The 23,754-nt window shown below is 44.6% G+C and overlaps 1 pseudogene; it reads left to right on the forward strand.

Annotated features, from left to right (window-relative positions):
• Nucleotides 1-36: 36 nt before the first annotated feature.
• Nucleotides 37-18,608, forward strand: LOC147991013 (uncharacterized; annotated as a pseudogene).
• Nucleotides 18,609-23,754: the final 5,146 nt, after the last annotated feature.

A 23,754-nucleotide genomic window follows, 5' to 3' on the forward strand; every position in this document is an offset into this window, starting at 1 on the left:
CTTTGAGTCACTTGGGATTTATATCTGCTGATCACTATGAGAAACTTGAAAGACGAAAAAACCAAGATTTATCCCTCAACTACGAGGGGAGGTAAGGAACTGCCATCTAGCTCTACACTTGATTCACCTTCTGTTTTGAGTAAACTTGCGACGCCTAAACCTACTCATGCTACTGATTCTGATATGTCGCATGTTATTGATGATGCCACTTCCGCTATGCGTGATGCTTATGATGAAACTACTTCTATGCTTGACAAAACTTTTCCATTAGGTGAATTTTTTGATGAACAATTTGCTAGGTTTAGAGAAAATGAAATTATTGAAACTGATAATATTGATGAAAGTGATGATGAAGATTCCCCCCCTAGATATGAATTGCCTGATGTGCCTGAGGGTTATGTTATGGATGAAGAAACTGCTAGAGATCTTTTAGCTTGCAAAGATAGATATGATCTTAAGAAACTGTTAGCTAACCTGAAAGAGAAGTCTTTGAATGCTAGAATGAAATATGACCCTGCTTTTGCTACTTCACCTATCTGTATTTCTGATAAGGATTATGATTTCTCTTTCAATCCTGAGTTAATTACTTTGATTGAATCTGATCCTTTTTATTGCTATGAATCTAAAACTATTGTGGCACATCTTACTAAATTAAATGATATAGCCACCCTATTCACTAATGAGGAGAAAATTTGTTACTACTATATCCTTAAGTTATTTCCGTTCTCATTAAAGAGTGATGCTAAAATATGGTTTAATTCTCTTGATCTTGGTTGTGTGCGCAGTCCCTAGGATATGATCTATTACTTCTCTGCTAAATATTTCCCCGCTCATAATAAACAAGCGGCCTTAAGGGAAATATATAATTTTGTGCACATTGAAGAAGAGAGTCTCCCACAAACTTGGGGGAGGCTTCTCCGATTACTTAATGCTTTGCCTGATCATTCTCCCAAGAAAAATGAAATACTTGATATCTATTATAATGGACTAACCGATGCTTTCAGAGACCACCTGGATAGTTGTGTTGGTTGTGTTTTCAGGGAAAGAACTATTGAGCAAGTTGAAATGCTATTGAATAATATGTTGAGTAATGATAATGATTGGACACTTCCTGAACTAACTCCTAAGCCAACTCCGAAGAAAAGGGGTATTCTATTTCTCAATCATGAAGATATGCAAGAGGCAAAGAAATCTATGAAAGAAAAGGGTATTAAAGCTGAAGATATTAAGAATTTACCACCTATTGAAGAGATGCATGGTCTTGATAACCCGACACAGGTAGTAAAGGTAAATTCTCTCTATAGATTTGATGAAGGTGATATGCCTCGTTATAAGTCTGCTAGCCAATGCTTAGATGAGTTTGATAATTTTATTGTTAAACAAGAAAACTTCAATGCTTATGTTAGTAGACAATTGAAATGTAATGCTTATATGATTGAACACTTGAGTGATTATATGTCTAGATTTAAAGGTGAACTTAAACTTATTAGTAAACATGCTTCTATGGTTACCACTCAAGTAGAACAAGTGCTTAAAGCACAAGATGATTTGCTCAATGAATTAAATAATAAGAAAAATGATAATGCTTTGAGAGTTGTGACTAGAGGGGGTAAAGTGACTCGGGAAACTTTGTATCCCAAGGGCCACCCTAAGAGAGTTGAGCAAGATTATCAGAGAACTAATGTTGATGCACCTAGTCCTTCTAAAAAGAAGAAAAAGAAAAATGATAGGACTTTGCATGCTTCTAGTGAACTTGTTGTTGACACACCTGAGAATCCCAGTGATATTTCTATTTCTGATGTTGAAACACAATCTAGTAATGAACATGAACCTAGTGATAATGTTAATGATGATGTTCGTGTTGATGCTCAGCCTAGCAATAACAATGATGTAGAGATTGAACCTATTGTTGATCTTGATAACCCACAATCAAAGAATCAACGTTATGATAAGAGAGACTTCGTTGCTAGGAAGCACGGTAAAAAAAGAGAACCATGGGTTCAGAAATCCATGCCTTTTCCTCCTAAACCATTCAAGAAAAAGGATGATGAGGATTTTGAGCGCTTTGCTGAAATGATTAGACCTATCTTTTTGCGTATGCGTTTGAGTGATATGCTTAAAATGAATCCTTATGCTAAGTATATGAAAGATGTTGTCACAAATAAAAGAAAGATACCGGAATCTGAAATTTCCACCATGCTTGCTAATTATACTTTTAAGGGTGGAATACCAAAGAAACTAGGAGATCCTAGAGTACCAACTATAGCATGTTCCATTAAGAGAAACTATGTTAAAACTGCTTTATGTGATATTGGAGCCGGTGTTAGTGTTATGCCTCTTTCTTTATACCGTAGACTTGATTTGAATAAGTTGACACCTACTGAAATATCTTTGTAAATGGCCGATAAATCAACTGCTATACCTGTCGGTATTTGTGAGGATGTGCCTGTTGTGGTTGCAAACGTTACTATTTTAATGGACTTTGTTATTCTTGATATTCCCGAGGACGATAGTATGTTTATTATTCTTGGTAGACCCTTTTTAAATACTGCAGGGGCTGTTATTGACTGCAACGAAGGCAATGTCACTTTGCATATGGTACACTTTCCGAGGAAATAACCTCAAGTCCATAGTATCAATTCTATTGGAAAAACTTCAACGATTACTATTGGAGGTTTTGAATTCCCTCTCCCTACTGTCAAGAAGAAATATGATATTCTTATTGTTGGGGACGTTCATATCCCCGTTGAGGTAACTTAGTGTTATTCGAAAATTCTCCGGTTTCATGCAATTCGGAAAGAGTTTCTTAACAAGACTTGATCAACCTTGTTAGTGGATTTCTTTTGATGAGCATGAGATGGATGAAGTTAGAAAGCACAACTCTATGTACCCCCCTCTTTTACTTTCTGTTATTTAGATTAAATAAAGCAAAAATATTATTTTCTGTCTGTTTCTGAATTATCCTTGCAATAAAAAATACTCCAAAAATAAAAGTTCTCCAAATGTCGTGAAAATGAAATATGACTTTTTGTAGAATATTTAAAAATATCTGGCACTGAGAACATACTAGGGGGCCACACCACCTGGCCACGAGGGTCCAGGGCGCGCCCCTGCCTCGTGGACCCCACATGGCCCCCCTCCACTTATTCCAGCACCCACACACTTCGTCTTCCTCCAGAAAAAATCGTCCCACAGCTCAAACCCGTGTTCTAGCTCATCTTGCTGCCATTTTCGATCTCCTTGCTCAGAGCTCCATTCACAAAACTGCTTTGGGGGATTGTTCTTTGGTATGTGACTCCTCCAATGGTCCAATTAGTTTTTGTTTTAGTGCTTTATTTATTACAATTTTTGCTGCTTAGGTGACCCTGTTATTGAGCTTGCATGTCAAATTTATATGGTTAGAAGTAGTTTTAATACATGATATAGCTTCTAGGCACTTGTGGGAGTAGTTGCTATCAATCTTGTTGAGTTTGGTTCACTTTTATTTTGAGTCAGTAAAATTTTTAGAAATTTTTCAAAGGAAGAAAAATATTTAGGAAAATGTACCAAGGTGGTTCCTCAAGGAAGCAAGGATCAAGGCTCGCGATACATGAGCATGACGATGAACCACCAAGGGAAGCTCAAGTGCGGCCTTGTGAATGACCGTCAGAGGAGTTTATGGTCCAAGCAGGCATCAAGGATTAATTTGACGCACATATGCGTAATGTTGATCTTGAGGACTTCGTGTCAGGTAAGTGCCGGCAATACCGCTACCTAACTGATTCCTTTGTGATCCTCGCGCAATTCTCACACTGTTTTATTTGATCTTTATGATGAATCATATACCATCGACCTAGGAGATTTTAATATTGCTTGTAAACTCCCGCAGTGGGGCAATGTTAGTGAATCTCGCAAATCTAAATAGTCTTTTTTGTTAGTATTACTGTGGCGGAATCTAGAGAAACCACGCAAGCTACCATAGGGAGCATTCATTCCCTTCCATACGTTATTTTGCTCTCTTCATTGGTAGATGCATTAATGGTAAAGATGAGGTTTGTCACATGTGCGTTCTAGATCTTAGTGTCCTCAAGAGTGCGGTATTAGGTGATAAACAATATAACTTGGGGGCCATTGTTGCACGAAGGTTGCATCACAACAGTGTAAGTGGAAATTTGTTTGGTGGAATTTATGCAGCTCGCATAGCTAATTATCTTAATATACCCATACATGGAAATGATATAGAGTTACCTCCTGCTTACCTAGCTTATAATGCCATGGTTCGCCATCAGTTTGTTGAGAGGAATGAACAATTCCTCCAGTACCGACTAATCTTTGACAGACGGCTCACCGTCCATGTTGCCCTCCCTGCTCCTACTTTCTTTGATTTTCAGGCAAAAAGGAGATATGTTATAACCAGGGAGGAAGCAAACGAATATGAGAGGAGGACGGGGGCAGCTCACCTCCAAGCTGTAGCTCGTCAGGCAGTAGCTGCTGCATCTCAGTACGACCCCAGTTACAACTTTGGATATCCACCAGGCCATCAGTGACCATAGACCAACTTAGGCCAAAAGCCTAAGCTTGGGGAGTACGTATTTCTCACCGACATTACATTCATGTTCACACACTCATTTCAGTTGTCGGTGCTCATACTTTTTCATTGTACTATCCATGCTAGTTTATTTTATTTTCTAGCATTCTTGTGTGTTTGAAAAACCTTAAGAAAAAACAAAAAAATTAGTTGTAGCTTTTAGATAGTTTAATTTCCATGCTTGTAGTAGTAATAATTTAAAAAAATCCAAAAACATTTCTCGTTCTTATTTTGCTTGTTGGGGGCTTTCCCGTGTAAATAGTTTTATTTCTTTTTCTTTGGGGGTCGAGAGGAGAAGACCATTGTAACGCCCTCGATGCGGCTATATCTCCCACGTGTCGAAGCATGACTTAGAGGCATAACCGCATTGAAAGCAATGTCGCAAGTGAGGTAATCTTCACACAACCCATGTAATACATAAAGGAAAGAAATACATAGTTGGCTTACAATCGCCACTTCACCCAATTACATGAATAAGGCATTACATCAAACAGATACAATCAAGGTCTGACTACGGAACCAAAATAAAAGAAGAACCCCCAAATCGACAAGGTCCCCCGATCGACCCCAACTGGGCTCCACTACTGATCAACTAGAACGAAACAACACAAAGGACAAGATCTTCATCGAGTTCCTCCTTGAGCTTGGCTGCGTCACCTGCACGATATCATCGGCACCTGCAAACTGGTTTTGGAAGTATCTGTGAGTCACGGGGACTAAGCAATCTCACACCCTCGCGATCAAGACTATTTAAGCTTATAGGTAGGGTAAAAGGTATGAGGTGGAGCTGCAGCAAGCGACTAGCATATATGGTGGCTAAACATACGCAAATGAGAGCGAGAAGAGAAGGCAAAGCACGATCGTAAAACTATGATCAAGAAGTGATCCTAGAACAACCTACGTCAAACATTACTCCAACACCGTATTCACTTCCCGGACTCCGCCGGAAAGAGACCATCACGGTAACACACGCGGTTGATGTATTTTAATTAAGGTCAACTTCAGGTTTTCTACAACCGGACATTAACAAATTCCCATCTGCCCATAACCACGGGCACAGCTTTCGAAAGTTCAAATCCCTGCAGGGGTGTCCCAACTTAGCCCATGACAAGTTCTCATGGTCAACGAAGGATATACCTTCTCCCGAGACATTCCGATCAGACTCGGTATCCCGGTTCTACAAGACACTTCGACAAGTTAAAACAAATCCAGCAACACCGCCCGAATGTGCCGACAAATCCCGATAGGAGCTGCACATATCTCGTTCTCAGGGCACACTCAGATTGTCTAAACTTCCGGTAGGCCAGCCCAGAGTTGCCTCTGGTGGCCACCGGCGGCTGACGTTTGGACCAACACTCAGAGGAGCACTGGCCCGGGGGGGTTAAAATAATGATGACCCTTGAGTCTGCAGAACCCAAGGGAAAGAAAAGGCTAGGTGGCAAATGGTAAAACCAAGGTTGGGCATTGCTGGAGGAGTTTTATTCAAGGCGAACTGTCAAGGGGTTCCCATTATAGCCCAACCGCGTAAGGAACGCAAAATCCGGGAACATAACACCGATATGACGGAAACTAGGGCGGCAAGAGTGGAACAAAACACCAGGCATAAGGTCGAGCCTTCCACCCTTTACCAAGTATATAGATGCATTAATTAAATAAGAGATATTGTGATATCCCAACAAGTAAACATGTTCCAACAAGGAACAACATCTCCATGTTCCAACAAGGAACAAACTTCAATCTTCACCTACAACTAACAACGCTATAAGAGGGGCTGAGCAAAGTGGTAACATAGCCAAACAACAGTTTGCTAGGACAAGGTGGGTTAGAGGCTTGGTTCAACAATATGGGAGGCATGATAAGCAAGTTGTAGGTATCGCAGCATAGGCATAGCAAAAGAGCGAGCAACTAGCAAGCAAAGATAGAAGTGATTTCGAGGGTATGGTCATCTTGCCTGAAATCCCGCAAGGAAGAAGAACGAGTCCATGAAGAAGATAAACGGACGTAGACGAACGAATCCTTACAAACGCAACGTTATCGGAACCAACCCGAAGAAGCAACACCGGAAAGGAGCAAACAACATAGTAAACAACCATCACATAAACATGGCATGATGCACAACCAAGTATGATGCATGTCCGGTTTAAAGAAGCATGGCATGGCAACGTGCAACAAACAACACTACAAATTAAGTGGAGCTCATTATGCCACGGAGTCGCATATTGAAGAAAAACACCACATCAATTATTTAGTTCACTCCCGGTTAGGTACTCAACAATATTAAATGTTTGTTAACATGGCAAGAGGTGAAGCATATGAAAACCTACCTATCTAGGCAAGTTTAAATGAGGCCGGAACAACAAACTATAATTCCGGTAAATCCTCATGTGCATTAGCAATTTAATGCAACAACAATTTTTAAACATACAAATGTTATTAACATGATGCGGATGACATGTTCAAGTTTTATGCAAGTTTTATTAAAAGTTGACATGATAAGAGATGAGGCATTTGTCATCGTGGCGGAAACAAAAGGGGTGCCACGGCGATGATAACGAAACGGTGCCACGGCAACGTTCCGGTTCCGGAAACTCGATTGAGATACCGATGCAAAGGAGAAGTGTGCGGATGTGTGCAAAAGATGGTGGGGTGCTCCCGAATTACGGGTGTCCCACGAGTTGGCGATGAGGAAACGAGTGACAATTTGGACACGACGCAAACACGAGCATCTCAAACATCGCAAAGCATTCGTCCACGACGGTCGTCTCGACGTTATACCTCTGAAGCGTGCATTATCGGAGCGGTTCGAGTCGGCGTAGAGGAAGTAGTGGAAGTAGACGTTCTCGGACGTCGAGGGAAGTAGTGGTTCAAGCGGCGGTAGTTGAAGTAGTCGTTCTCGCACGCTCTAGGGTCGACGGTAGAGGTTCTCACGATCTCGGCGACGATAGTGGTACATGTTTATCGTTGCACGAGTTTCTGTAGACGTTCATGTCATCGGTGTCGAGATACTTGGGGCCTTCGGACTTTTCGGTCCCGTTCTTGCGAGGTAGTCATTCGCGTTCATTTCGGAGAGGTACTTGATGACTCCAAACCCTTCGTGGTCGACGGTAGTTGAACTTGATGCTTGCGGTGCACATGTCTTCGTCAACGGTAGTGGTACAAGGTCGTCGTGGGAAGTGGTCGTACTCGCGAACTTGTCGAAACCAGGGTCTCGGTCGTTGGTATAGGTACTTGGTGAAATCCATGGGTGTCAGTAGTTGTACATGGTCTTCGCGTTGTAGTCTGACTTGGCGATTCCAAAATGTTCATCGGTAGTGGAACTTGGCGGTCTCGACGGTCATTGTGGTACTTGTCGAAAGGAATCCACCGAGGCGGTCTTGTGTCCCTGGATTCAGTGGCCTTGGCAACGACAAAAGGGGCAGCATCACTGTGATGCTCCCGATTCAATCGTACACTAATCATACACGCAAACGTGTATGATCAAGATCAGGGACTCACGGGAAGATATCACAACACAACTCTACAAATAAAATAAGTCATACAAGCATCATATTACAAGCCAGGGGCCTCGAAGGCTCGAATACAAGAGCTCGATCATAGACGAGTCAGCGGAAGCAACAATATCTGAGTACAGACATAAGTTAAACAAGTTTGCCTTAAGAAGGCTAACATAAACTGGGATACAGATCGAAAGAGGCGCAGGCCTCCTGCCTGGGATCCTCCTAAACTACTCTTGGTCACCGTCAGCGGGCTGCACGTAGTAGTAGGCACCTCCCGAGTAGTAGTAGTCGTCATCAACGGTGGCGTCTGGCTCCTGGACTCCAGCATCTGGTTGCGACAACCAGAAAGAAAGGAAAGGGGGAAAAGGGGGAGAAAGCAACCGTGAGTACTCATCCAAAGTACTCGCAAGCAAGGAGCTACACTACATATGCATGGGTATCAAATGGAATAAGGGTATCATATGTGGAATGAACTGCAGAATGCCAGAATAAGAGGGGGATAACTAATCCTGTCGAAGACTACGCTTCTGGCCACCTCCATCTTGCAGCATGTAGGAGAGAGTAGATGGTAAGTTCACCAAGTAGCATCGTATAGCATAATCCTAACCGATGATCCTCCCCTCGTCGCCCTGTGAGAGAGCGATCACCGGTTGTATCTGGCACTTGGAAGGGTGTGTTTTATTAAGTATCCGGTTCTAGTTGTCATAAGGTCAAGGTACAACTCCAAGTCGTCCTGTTACCGAAGATCACTGCTATTCGAATAGATTAACTTCCCTGCAGGGGTGCACCACATATCCCAACATGCTCGATCCCATTTGGCCGGACACACTTTCCTGGGTCATGCCCCGCCTCGGAAGATCAACACGTCGCAGCCCTACCTAGGCACAACAGAGAGGTCAGCACGCCGGTCTAAATCCTATGGTGCAGGGGTCTGGGCCCATCACCCATTGCACACCTGCACGTTGCGTACGCGGCCGGAAGCAGAACTGGCCCCCTTAATACAAGAGCAGGCTTACGGTCCAATCCAGCGTGCGCCACTCAGTCGCTGACATCACGAAGGCTTCGGCTGATACCACGACGTCGAGTGCCCATTAACTGTCCCCGCGTAGATGGTTAGTGCGTATAGGCCAGTAGCCAGACTCAGATCAAATACCAAGATCTCGTTAAACGTGTTAAGTATCCGCGAACACCGACCAGGGCCAGGCCCACCTCTCTCCTAGGTGGTCTCAACCTGCCCTGTCGCTCCGCCACAAAGTAACAGTCGGGGGCCGTCGGGAACTCAGACCCACCACTACCTGGATGGAGCCACCTGCCCCTTCAGCCCCCATCTCCGAACATTATCATTAGTAATGTAACAGTATAAGTATATATCATATGCCCGTGATCACCTCCCGAGGTGATCACGGCCCAGTAGTATAGCATGGCAGACGGACAAGAGTGTAGGGCCACTGATGGAACACTAGCATCCTATACTAAGCATTTAGGATTGCAGGTAAAGGTAACAATAGTAGTAGCAAGGACAGGCTATGCATCAGGATAGGATAACGAAAAGCAGTAACATGCTACACTACTCTAATGCAAGCAGTAGAGAGAAGAATAGGCGATATCTGGTGATCAAAGGGGGGGCTTGCCTGGTCGCTCTGGCAAGAGAGAGGGGTCGTCAACACCGTAGTCGTACTGGGTAGCAGCGGCGTCGGTCTCGGTGTTTACCGGAGAGAAGAGGGGGAAGAAATAATAAATACGGAGCAAACAAAGCATCACAAAACATAACGAGGTAATACACGGTGCCAGGGGTGATCTAACGCAGGGATAGGTGACACCGGTGAAGGGGGGAAACATCCGGGAAAATATCCCTGGTGCGTGCAGCACGGGCGCCTGGTGCGTGCGGCGGGCGGGCGCAGGAGCTCAGGCGAGCAGCAAGCCGCGGCGTGAGCAGCAGCGGAGGCCAGGGGTGTTGGGCGCGGGCGGCACGGTCGCGGCGACTACGGGCACGATCAAGGGCAGGGCTGGTGCATGCGGGCGTGGTGACGCGCGTGTGGCGGGTCGGCGAGCGCCGTACGGGGCGGCGTTGGAGCAGTAGCAGGCGAAGTAGCACTAGACCACGGCGAGGCTGGCGCGCGTGCATAGAAGCAGTCACAGCACACACGCACGTACGCGTACGCGGCAGCTCGGACGAGCTCGGGGACGGCGGCCTACGGTGCAAGAACGGGAGGGGAGAGGGTGTGCTCACCGAGCAGGCACAAGGAGGCCCGTCGAGTGGCTTAGGAGCAGCAGAGGTGGCCGGTGTTGGCGACGGCAGCGGCGACCGAGACGGATGGAGGTTGAGGACGGGGAAGCAGCGGGCGTCCCGGTGGCTTCCGGCTCGATCTCGCCCATGTAGTCGAAGTAGGCGACGAATACGGTGCCCCTGGCGCGGTCTCTGGCGTCGAGGAGGCCATCGGTGACGGCTACGCCGACGACGCGTCCATGGCGGAGATCAGGAAGGAGGGGGATCTGAGGAGGAAGGCAGGGCACAGTAGAGAGGGAGAAGGGAGCGAGCGAGTGGGGGGGATAGGATTGAGGAGTCGGGGCGTGGCGCCCTTATCTCCTCGTCGGCATGGTCGGCGAGGTGGTCGGGCGGGAGCACGTCCCTGTTGCGGTTTGAGACCGAGGAACAGGAGAGGGGCAACCGGTGCGGAGGGAATTGGGATGGATGGGTAGGAGTGGACCGAGGCCCGGGGGAGCCAGGGGTTGTCTTATATTTATCTTTGTTTTCTTTTTATTTAATTTTTTTGTTTCTGTTTTCTTTTTTATTTACACATTAATTTTAGTTTAGTAAAATATGACAATAGCCCCTAAAGTAATGTTCCAGAATAACCGACTGCCATGAAAAGTTTTTACCCCGAATTAAAATAGTTTAGCAATTTATAAAATACCAAAGGCATTTATATAATTGATTTTGCTACTGTTTAAATCACTTTAGAGTATTTGAACATTTTAAAAAAAGTGTAGTTCCTCCGCCATAATTACCTATGCATTATTTGGCTCACTCCGAACATTTTAGTTTTAATATTTGAAAACTTTTATTGTTTGCCTTTAATTAAAATTTGAATTTGAATCGTTTCGAACTAACGTGAGTTTATTAACAGAAATCGAGGTGACGTGGCACCATTAGCAAGGGTTTACTGTAGCTTGATTATCCGGGCATTACAATTCTCCTCCACTACAAGGAATCTCGTCCCGAGATTTAAGAGGGAAGTAAAGGGGGAAGGTTCGGGTTACGAAATTCTAGGGAGTGTTCCTGGTCTTGGTTGTTCTTCGCGAAGAGGTTGATCCATTACATTGATGTCTTCATTTCGCTGTTTCAGTTCATCATGATGAAGTTGTCGTCCTTTCTTCGGGAACTCCATCATACTTACGAAAGAACAAAAGGGGGTAGTCCGGGAGAACGGAATTCCGCAAGGTTAACTATCTGGTAGATATCATCAGGCAAGGTGGCGGAAGGTAACTCTCGAATTGAAACTTAAGAAGATATCGAGAGCAAAGTAAGAAGGTACCATGAGAAGTTTCAAACGGATAGGCAATCGTTCGATGCCTAATAAGAAGGTGAAAGGTTTCTAGGCAACGAGATTAAGTATTGCGTCTGATACCAAAATAGATCACTAGGAAGTGACCTGGCAATTACATATGTAGCCAGGCCCGAGAATTAACTTTGGAGACAGGGATATACAGAAGAGTCAGGTTTTGATCCTGAGGAACTGTGGGTTATGGGCCCACCATGTGGGTTAAATTAAGAGGGCAGTGACATCTTGCATGGTCATGATAGCAAGGCATGTCGGGGAATAGCCTGTCAGTTATGTCGGCATCAACATCGGTACCAAGGGCGAGGGACGAAGAGGACCATTTCCCTGCTCGTTGAAACGAGGCGGACCAATAGGCAAGGTTCTCGTTCATCGGTGGTTACCAAAATGTCATCAATAATAGTAACAGAGTCTTGCTGACAGAATTGTACACCGAGGTGTTTACCTAAGCAGGAGAATATTACTGCTTAGATCATTTATATCACAAGAAGGGTTAACCCAACCAATGAAAAGGAAAATATGATTATCAGATTAAACAAAACAATGGAAAGGAAAATGTGTTTAAACACATATTTCAAGGGTATATCCTTCCCAAGGGCAACCAGAGTATGATATCCATGACAGGATATATCGTAGAAAACCCTTTAGGAAAAGGGAGAGAAATTTGATGACATTACCCATACAACGGTGCTTGGGGTAATTTATAAAGAAATTTTAGCATTGTGCTTCAAATGTTCGTACTGAAAATCAGAGTACCACATACATGCTTCGAGATAGCGTTGACATGGTCTTTAAGCAAAGGTCAGACTTTGGATACGCAAAGGATCCATCAGGAACAACCCATAGATTAAGTGTTACAATTTCCTCATGGAAGAATGGTTAACCTTGTTAAACACGAAACTATAACCACAAGTCCTCCGGCCAGGTGTGATGGGCATGACATCACCTTACCGATATATAAGGACCAGTGTTATAACTCTTGGAAATATGTCCCAACCATCATATCTGACCGAGATTCAGATCTGATTGGTGTCAGGATACCTCTGACTCAGGATGCCTGAGAAGAAAAGGTGCAACACAATTGTCGAGATGACCTTGTAAATTTTTTAGGAAATGAACTATGGGAGTGAGTTCCGAAACAAGAGTTCATCATTAACCCAAGGGAAAGATGAGGGGGTGGCTGATGGACTCAGCGACAATTCTTCAAGATTTCCAAAAGCTGTATTTCCACACTTATGTGAACAAGGAGATAACATTTGTCAAATCAAATGATATAATGTTGTATGCTCGAGGAGAACATCCACGAGCAAACATTGGTTCAAAGCAATAGGGTTGCCAGAAGTTTTGAATTCACACATTATAGTTCATTTGTCGGTATTCCGGTTAGGAACAACACGAGGACCAAGAAGGAATGGTGATGGTGATAAGTATTACCTGTATCAAGAATTCTCAGGAGGTGGTGAAATTCTCACGACATTCTTGACATAAAAGATTGTAATACTCCAAGGTAAAGAAGAATAATTGCTGGATAGCACGGGTCTCCAGGTATAACACAAAACACGAACAAGTTTGTGTTGGAGGGAAAGCAATAATGTTGTCGGTGATAACACAAATCATCGAGGGACAAGGATGGTACTTGTCATCATCAATTTGGTTGATATTCTGGAAGGAATCAAAATGTTGTTTGACGACCACGACAAATTTTGTCGAGAGGTTCCATGAAGATGTAATCGATCGGCGATGACATCAAGTCAAAGGAATGATGAAGCGAAAGGTTAATGGATCCAAGGGTATGACACAAACTCCAAACCAAGCTTGTTGTCCAAAGCGAAATGATATGATGACGAAGATCGACGTAAGCTTAGCTCATCGTCGAAAGTTGTGCTCCGGGATTAAGAACCAGGTAGCACCGATAAAATCAGCACAATAATGATATAGTCGATTAGGCTAGGAATGACTTGAAGGATTATTAAACTCGTAAGCAACCAAGATTACTTAGAGTTATCGAACCAGAGTGCGGAATCGGTTCACATATCGGTGTTCTTGAGCGACTAACGTCTCAGTACCCATGAAAAATTGGAATAGGTGAGAAATGATAGCTGATGAAGAACTCATAAGATGCAACACAATTCTTAGATATTCTCGAGATACCAGAGGGTAATACTCGTCAGTAGATCAAAGTAGAGGTTGGACTGGTGTATTGATTAGCAAAAGACAAGTGCTTTAACTTGTCCGAGAAATGGTATAAGGAGAAAATATGGTCGGAACCATGATTGCAAAGGACCAAACATAGATACAGGACGAACTTATAAAAAGGGGGTTATTATCATTTACAAGAAGCTTCGATGATAAGTTCCACATCGGGTCCATGGGCATGAACGCAAGGGCTCAAGGTCGACTCCCACTTCTTCAATGCATAACCTTTCATTTTACTTCCCGCTTTTGATGAGGCCGCAATGTGGAAATTTTATCTGGCAAAACGATAGAAGAGTATGACTCGCGAAAACTTTCGGGTTCATACGGTTTGGAGAAGGTATAGGTTCAATCCATAGGGGCATAATAGAAACATATACCACAAGCTTCAAGAGTAAATATCACCAGCTCGAAAGCAGAGCATGGTTGGTAAAAGGAGAGGATACAATTTACCAAAGGCATTATGTATCGGAGAAAGAACTCACAAGGTGATTAATTATGAAGGACATTGTCGGATAATAATCCAACAGTGGATATGGCGATCCAGAATGGAGCTGATGTGAGTGTCGATACCCAATCAGAGGAAGAAAGAATGCAAGGAGATCGGATCATAGAAACAACTGACTAACTCAAAGCTCAAATGCAAAGGAATTATGATTTCCAAATCAAGGGATCCGAAGTAAACACTCTGATTAAGGATGTATAAGTTGAATAGCCTTAGGGGTACAATCGACGACAATTTGATTGGTCGAGATCCAGCTCATGTTTAAAATGACGTCTGAGCCAAAAGGATGAATTCTAGGATTCGACTGAGGAATGGGAGCATCCTCAACATATTGAATCAATGGACTTAAGATCATAAAGACAAGGGATGTCAATAAGATTACGAGACTTATGGGATTAACCATAATGCAAGCAAGCAAGAATTTCAAGATCAATAGGCTGCTCAGGATTTTCGGAAGATCGAATGGTATTTCGAAGACTTTTATGAAATACATGAATCAACTGGGGATGAGAGGATACTCGGTAAGTGCGAGGAATTATCCATAGGGGCATTCAGGCGGCAAAGAAGTGCAGGGCAGTAGACACAAGGGATTCTCGGAATATTCGAAGTATTTCAGGGTATCTTATAATAACAAGAACAAATTGGAGATGAAGTTATGACCGACAAGTGTATGTAGCTTCCCATAGGGATTTACCGGTGGTATGGGATTGCAACAGCGAAGGGCACAAGGGTCTCGAGGAAACATCGGAGAGTATCTTCAAAATTTTCAGGTGCAACAGGCGATCATCTGGAGTGAAGGGGCTCTCCGGGAGAAGTATTTTCAAGAACCTAAAGTTAGATTTTAGAAAAATCATTTAACCTGAGTAGAAGAGAGTTCAGAGTCCCAGAGTAAGGATCGAGGAGTAAAAGATCCTAATACCACCCAGATGGCGACGTGGACCCGTAAGGCACACAACCATGTCAGTAATAGTTTTTGTAATGTCTAGACTCAACTTCGGCCAAGGAGTGTGGAAGGGGGATTCCTACAGGCAGTCGGCTCTGATACCAACTTGTGACGCCCCCGATTCAATCATACACTAATCATACACGCAAACGTGTATGATCAAGATCAGGGACTCACGGGAAGATATCACAACACAACTCTACAAATAAAATAAGTCATACAAGCATCATATTACAAGCCAGGGGCCTCGAAGGCTCGAATACAAGAGCTCGATCATAGACGAGTCAGCGGAAGCAACAATATCTAAGTACAGACATAAGTTAAACAAGTTTGCCTTAAGAAGGCTAACATAAACTGGGATACAGATCGAAAGAGGCGCAGGCCTCCTGCCTGGGATCCTCCTAAACTACTCCTGGTCACCGTCAACGGGCTGCACGTAGTAGTAGGCACCTCCCGAGTAGTAGTAGTCGTCATCAACGGTGGTGTCTCGCTCCTGGACTCCAGCATCTGGTTGCGACAACCAGAAAGAAAGGAAAGGGGGAAAAAGGGGGAGAAAGCAACCGTGAGTACTCATCCAAAGTACTCACAAGCAAGGAGCTACACTACATATGCATGGGTATCAAATGGAATAAGGGTATCATATGTGGAATGAACTGCAGAATGCCAGAATAAGAGGGGGATAACTAATCCTGTCGAAGACTACGCTTCTGGCCACCTCCATCTTGCAGCATGTAGGAGAGAGTAGATGGTAAGTTCACCAAGTAGCATCGTATAGCATAATCCTAACCGATGATCCTCCCCTCGTCGCCCTGTGAGAGAGCGATCACCGGTTGTATCTGGCACTTTGAAGGGTGTGTTTTATTAAGTATCCGGTTCTAGTTGTCATAAGGTCAAGGTACAACTCCAAGTCGTCCTGTTACCGAAGATCACGGCTATTCGAATAGATTAACTTCCCTGCAGGGGTGCACCACATATCCCAACATGCTCGATCCCATTTGGCCGGACACACTTTCCTGGGTCATGCCCCGCCTCGGAAGATCAACACGTCGCAGCCCTACCTAGGCACAACAGAGAGGTCAGCACGCCGGTCTAAATCCTATGGCGCAGGGGTCTGGGCCCATCACCCATTGCACACCTGCACGTTGCATACGCGGCCGGAAGCAGAACTAGCCCCCTTAATACAAGAGCAGGCTTACGGTCCAATCCAGCGCGCGCCACTCAGTCGCTGACATCACGAAGGCTTCGGCTGATACCACGACGTCGAGTGCCCATTAACTGTCCCCGCGTAGATGGTTAGTGCGTATAGGCCAGTAGCCAGACTCAGATCAAATACCAAGATCTCGTTAAACGTGTTAAGTATCCGCGAACACCGACCAGGGCCAGGCCCACCTCTCTCCTAGGTGGTCTCAACCTGCCCTGTCGCTCCGCCACAAAGTAACAGTCGGGGGCCGTCGGGAACTCAGGCCCACCATTACCTGGATGGAGCCACCTGCCCCTTCAGCCCCCATCTCCGAACATTATCATTAGTAATGTAACAGTATAAGTATATATCATATGCCCGTGATCACCTCCCGAGGTGATCACGACCCAGTAGTATAGCATGGCAGACGGACAAGAGTGTAGGGCCACTGATGGAACACTAGCATCCTATACTAAGCATTTAGGATTGCAGGTAAAGGTAACAATAGTAGTAGCAAGGACAGGCTATGCATCAGGATAGGATAACGAAAAGCAGTAACATGCTACACTACTCTAATGCAAGCAGTAGAGAGAAGAATAGGCGATATCTGGTGATCAAAGGGGGGGCTTGCCTGGTCGCTCTGGCAAGAGAGAGGGGTCGTCAACACCGTAGTCGTACTGGGTAGCAGCGGCGTCGGTCTCGGTGTCTACCGAAGAGAAGAGGGGGAAGAAATAATAAATACGGAGCAAACAAAGCATCACAAAACATAACGAGGTAATACACGGTGCCAGGGGTGATCTAACGCAGGGATAGGTGATACCGGTGAAGGGGGGGAAACATCCGGGAAAATATCCCCGGTGTTTCGCGTTTTCGCACAGATGAATTAGAGGGGAAAACTTGCGTGTTCGCTATGCTAGGGATGCGTGGTGGATGAACGGGCCGCATATTCAGATTCGTCTCATTTTTCTGAGCAACTTTCATCTATAAAACTTTTTCATCCGAGTTACAGATTATTTTCTAAGATTTTTCAAAGATCTAAACAATTTTTTGAAATATATTAATTCGAATTAAGAAAAATGTAAATAGTTTTGTCACCTAAAGCTACGCTAGCTAGAGCGTATTACAGGTGGGGCCAGGAGGTTAGTCAGCAGTTGACCAGTCAAGGTTGACTAGTCAACAGGGTCATAGCGGGGCCCAAGTGTCATATGGTCATTTGTATAGCAGATTAGTTAATTAGTCTAAATAGTGGAGGGGCCCTAAGTCATATTCTACATAGCATCTAGACTTAGTACCAATACCTGTTTTGGGTTAGTTATTAAATAAGACTAATCCTAATCTATGGCCGGCCATTTAGTAGTGGCCCATCCGGCCAGAAACACAAAGCACGCACACACAACAAGCAATCGGCCATGGCCAGTGGTGGCTGTATACACACACACAATACTAATTGTAAAAGAAGATGGCATTTTGTGATTTTTGTAAGATTTAATCCATGCATCGAAAAGATTTGGTTCAGTGGGATAAAATGGAGTTTGTCAAGTATACTTTCTATTTATATTATTTTTACCCATTTTAACTGCTGTTTAGTCGTTGTTTAGAGGCTGTACAGAGGGTCAGACAATGTCAAATTAGAAAAGCTAGCACTAGCTACAGTAACTGAATGTTACTGTAGCCGCATAGCATAGCAGCAGGCACCTGTGGGAGCAGGAAAGCAGCAGCGAGGCGAGCGGCGTGCACGGGGCCGCGCATGTCGGGCGCAGGGCGGGACGGACGCGGGGCGTGGGTGTGCGCCGGAGACGAGCTGCGGCGCCTGCAAAGGACGGCCAAGGCAGGGCGCGGGGAGCAGGGCTGCACGGCAAGGCCGGTCAGGGCCAGATGCAGTGGTGGGCAGCAGAGCATCGCCCAGCGGCAGCGGCAAGTAGTACAGCAGGCGGAGCTGCAGCGAGCAGCACGGGCGCCTGGTGCATGCGGCGGGCGGGCGCAGGAGCTCAGGCGAGCAGCAAGCCGCGGCGCGAGCAGCAGCGGAGGCCAGGGGCGTTGGGCGCGGGCGGCACGGTCGCGGCGACTACGGGCACGATCAAGGGCAGGGCTGGTGCGTGCGGGCGTGGTGACGCGCGTGTGGCGGGTCGGCGAGCGCCGTACGGGGCGGCGTTGGAGCAGTAGCAGGCGAAGTAGCACTAGACCACGACGAGGCTGGCACGCGTGCATAGAAGCAGTCACAGCACGCACGCACGTACGCGTACGCGGCAGCTCGGACGAGCTCGGGGACGGCGGCCTACGACGCAAGAACGGGAGGGGAGAGGATGTGCTCACCGAGCAGGCACAAGGAGGCCCGTCGAGTGGCTTAGGAGCGGCAGAGGTGGCCGGTGTTGGCGACGGCAGCGGTGACCGAGACGGATGGAGGTTGAGGACGGGGAAGCAACGGGCGTCCCGGTGGCTTCCGGCTCGATCTCGCCCATGTAGTCGAAGTAGGCGACGAAGACGGTGCCCCTGGCGCGGTCTCTGGCAGTGAGGAGGCCATCGGTGACGGCTATGCCGACGACGCGTCCGTGGCGGAGATCAGGAAGGAGGGGGATCTGAGGAGGGAGGCAGGGCACAGTAGAAAGGGAGAAGGGAGCGAGCGAGTGGGGGGATAGGATTGAGGAGTCAGGGCGTGGCGCCCTTATCTCCTCGTCGGCATGGCCGGCGAGGTGGTCGGGCGGTAGCACGTCCCTGTTGCGGTTTGAGACCGAGGAACAGGAGAGGGGCAACCAGTGCGGGGGGAATTGGGATGGATGGGTAGGAGTGGGCCGAGGCCCGGGGGAGCCAGGGGTTGTCTTATATTTATCTTTGTTTTCTTTTTATTTAATTTTTTTGTTTCTGTTTTCTTTTTATTTACACATTAATTTAGTTTAGTAAAATATGACAATAGCCCCTAAAGTAATGTTCCAGAATAACCGACTGCCATGAAAAGTTTTTACCCCGAATTAAAATAGTTTAGCAATTTATAAAATACCAAAGGCATTTATATAATTGATTTTGCTACTGTTTAAATCACTTTAGAGTATTTGAACATTTTAAAAAAAGTGTAGTTCCTCCGCCATAATTACCTATGCATTATTTGGCTCACTCCGAACATTTTAGTTTTAATATTTGAAAACTTTTATTGTTTGCCTTTAATTAAAATTTGAATTTGAATCGTTTCGAACTAACGTGAGTTTATTAACAGAAATCGAGGTGACGTGGCACCATTAGCAAGGGTTTACTGTAGCTTGATTATCCGGGCGTTACAATTCTCCTCCACTACAAGGAATCTCGTCCCGAGATTTAAGAGGGAAGTAAAGGGGGAAGGTTCGGGTTACGAAATTCTAGGGAGTGTTCCTGGTCTTGGTTGTTCTTCGCGAAGAGGTTGATCCATTACATTGATGTCTTCATTTTGCTGTTTCAGTTCATCATGATGAAGTTGTCGTCCTTTCTTCGGGAACTCCATCATACTTACGAAAGAATAAAAGGGGGTAGTCCGGGAGAACAGAATTCCGCAAGGTTAACTATCTGGTAGATATCATCAGGCAAGGTGGCGGAAGGTAACTCTCGAATTGAAACTTAAGAAGATATCGAGAGCAAAGTAAGAAGGTACCATGAGAAGTTTCAAACGGATAGGCAATCGTTCGATGCCTAATAAGAAGGTGAAAGGTTTCTAGGCAACGAGATTAAGTATTGCGTCTGATACCAAAATAGATCACTAGGAAGTGACCTGGCAATTACATATGTAGCCAGGCCCGAGAATTAACTTTGGAGACAGGGATATACAGAAGAGTCAGGTTTTGATCCTGAGGAACTGTGGGTTATGGGCCCACCATGTGGGTTAAATTAAGAGGGCAGTGACATCTTGCATGGTCATGATAGCAAGGCATGTCGGGGAATAGCCTGTCAGTTATGTCGGCATCAACATCGGTACCAAGGGCGAGGGACGAAGAGGACCATTTCCCTGCTCGTTGAAACGAGGCGGACCAATAGGCAAGGTTCTCGTCCATCGGTGGTTACCAAAATGTCATCAATAATAGTAACAGAGTCTTGCTGACAGAATTGTACACCGAGGTGTTTACCTAAGCAGGAGAATATTACTGCTTAGATCATTTATATCACAAGAAGGGTTAACCCAACCAATGAAAAGGAAAATATGATTATCAGATTAAACAAAACAATGGAAAGGAAAATGTGTTTAAACACATATTTCAAGGGTATATCCTTCCCAAGGGCAACCAGAGTATGATATCCATGACAGGATATATCGTAGAAAACCCTTTAGGAAAAGGGAGAGAAATTTGATGACATTACCCATACAACGGTGCTTGGGGTAATTTATAAAGAAATTTTAGCATTGTGCTTCAAATGTTCGTACTGAAAATCAGAGTACCACATACATGCTTCGAGATAGCGTTGACATGGTCTTTAAGCAAAGGTCAGACTTTGGATACGCAAAGGATCCATCAGGAACAACCCATAGATTAAGTGTTACAATTTCCTCATGGAAGAATGGTTAACCTTGTTAAACACGAAACTATAACCACAAGTCCTCCGGCCAGGTGTGATGGGCATGACATCACCTTATCGATATATAAGGACCAGTGTTATAACTCTTGGAAATATGTCCCAACCATCATATCTGACCGAGATTCAGATCTGATTGGTGTCAGGATACCTCTGACTCAGGATGCCTGAGAAGAAAAGGTGCAACACAATTGTCGAGATGACCTTGTAAATTTTTTAGGAAATGAACTATGGGAGTGAGTTCCGAAACAAGAGTTCATCATTAACCCAAGGGAAAGATGAGGGGGTGGCTGATGGACTCAGCGACAATTCTTCAAGATTTCCAAAAGCTGTATTTCCACACTTATGTGAACAAGGAGATAACATTTGTCAAATCAAATGATATAATGTTGTATGCTCGAGGAGAACATCCACGAGCAAACATTGGTTCAAAGCAATAGGGTTGCCAGAAGTTTTGAATTCACACATTATAGTTCATTTGTCGGTATTCCGGTTAGGAACAACACGAGGACCAAGAAGGAATGGTGATGGTGATAAGTATTACCTGTATCAAGAATTCTCAGGAGGTGGTGAAATTCTCACGACATTCTTGACATAAAAGATGGTAATACTCCAAGGTAAAGAAGAATAATTGCTGGATAGCACGGGTCTCCAGGTATAACACAAAACACGAACAAGTTTGTGTTGGAGGGAAAGCAATAATGTTGTCGGTGATAACACAAATCATCGAGGGACAAGGATGGTACTTGTCATCATCAATTTGGTTGATATTCTGGAAGGAATCAAAATGTTGTTTGACGACCACGACAAATTTTGTCGAGAGGTTCCATGAAGATGTAATCGATCGGCGATGACATCAAGTCAAAGGAATGATGAAGCGAAAGGTTAATGGATCCAAGGGTATGACACAAACTCCAAACCAAGCTTGTTGTCCAAAGCGAAATGATATGATGACGAAGATCGACGTAAGCTTAGCTCATCGTCGAAAGTTGTGCTCCGGGATTAAGAACCAGGTAGCACCGATAAAATCAGCACAATAATGATATAGTCGATTAGGCTAGGAATGACTTGAAGGATTATTAAACTCGTAAGCAACCAAGATTACTTAGAGTTATCGAACCAGAGTGCGGAATCGGTTCACATATCGGTGTTCTTGAGCGACTAACGTCTCAGTACCCATGAAAAATTGGAATAGGTGAGAAATGATAGCTGATGAAGAACTCATAAGATGCAACACAATTCTTAGATATTCTCGAGATACCAGAGGGTAATACTCGTCAGTAGATCAAAGTAGAGGTTGGACTGGTGTATTGATTAGCAAAAGACAAGTGCTTTAACTTGTCCGAGAAATGGTATAAGGAGAAAATATGGTCGGAACCATGATTGCAAAGGACCAAACATAGATACAGGACGAACTTATAAAAAGGGGGTTATTATCATTTACAAGAAGCTTCGATGATAAGTTCCACATCGGGTCCATGGGCATGAACGCAAGGGCTCAAGGTCGACTCCCACTTCTTCAATGCATAACCTTTCATTTTACTTCCCGCTTTTGATGAGGCCGCAATGTGGAAATTTTATCTGGCAAAACGATAGAAGAGTATGACTCGCGAAAACTTTCGGGTTCATACGGTTTGGAGAAGGTATAGGTTCAATCCATAGGGGCATAATAGAAACATATACCACAAGCTTCAAGAGTAAATATCACCAGCTCGAAAGCAGAGCATGGTTGGTAAAAGGAGAGGATACAATTTACCAAAGGCATTATGTATCGGAGAAAGAACTCACAAGGTGATTAATTATGAAGGACATTGTCGGATAATAATCCAACAGTGGATATGGCGATCCAGAATGGAGCTGATGTGAGTGTCGATACCCAATCAGAGGAAGAAAGAATGCAAGGAGATCGGATCATAGAAACAACTGACTAACTCAAAGCTCAAATGCAAAGGAATTATGATTTCCAAATCAAGGGATCCGAAGTAAACACTCTGATTAAGGATGTATAAGTTGAATAGCCTTAGGGGTACAATCGATGACAATTTGATTGGTCGAGATCCAGCTCATGTTTAAAATGACGTCTGAGCCAAAAGGATGAATTCTAGGATTCGACTGAGGAATGGGAGCATCCTCAACATATTGAATCAACGGACTTAAGATCATAAAGACAAGGGATGTCAATAAGATTACGAGACTTATGGGATTAACCATAATGCAAGCAAGCAAGAATTTCAAGATCAATAGGCTGCTCAGGATTTTCGGAAGATCGAATGGTATTTCGAAGACTTTTATGAAATACATGAATCAACTGGGGATGAGAGGATACTCGGTAAGTGCGAGGAATTATCCATAGGGGCATTCAGGCGGCAAAGAAGTGCAGGGCAGTAGACACAAGGGATTCTCGGAATATTCGAAGTATTTCAGGGTATCTTATAATAACAAGAACAAATTGGAGATGAAGTTATGACCGACAAGTGTATGTAGCTTCCCATAGGGATTTACCGGTGGTATGGGATTGCAACAGCGAAGGGCACAAGGGTCTCGAGGAAACATCGGAGAGTATCTTCAAAATTTTCAGGTGCAACAGGCGATCATCTGGAGTGAAGGGGCTCTCCGGGAGAAGTATTTTCAAGAACCTAAAGTTAGATTTTAGAAAAATCATTTAACCTGAGTAGAAGAGAGTTCAGAGTCCCAGAGTAAGGATCGAGGAGTAAAAGATCCTAATACCACCCAGATGGCGACGTGGACCCGTAAGGCACACAACCATGTCAGTAATAGT

Source organism: Triticum urartu, chromosome 1A (genome assembly GCF_056163025.1).
Source record: "Triticum urartu cultivar PI428250 chromosome 1A, HENAU_Tu73, whole genome shotgun sequence".
NCBI classification, from domain to species: Eukaryota; Viridiplantae; Streptophyta; class Magnoliopsida; order Poales; family Poaceae; genus Triticum; species Triticum urartu.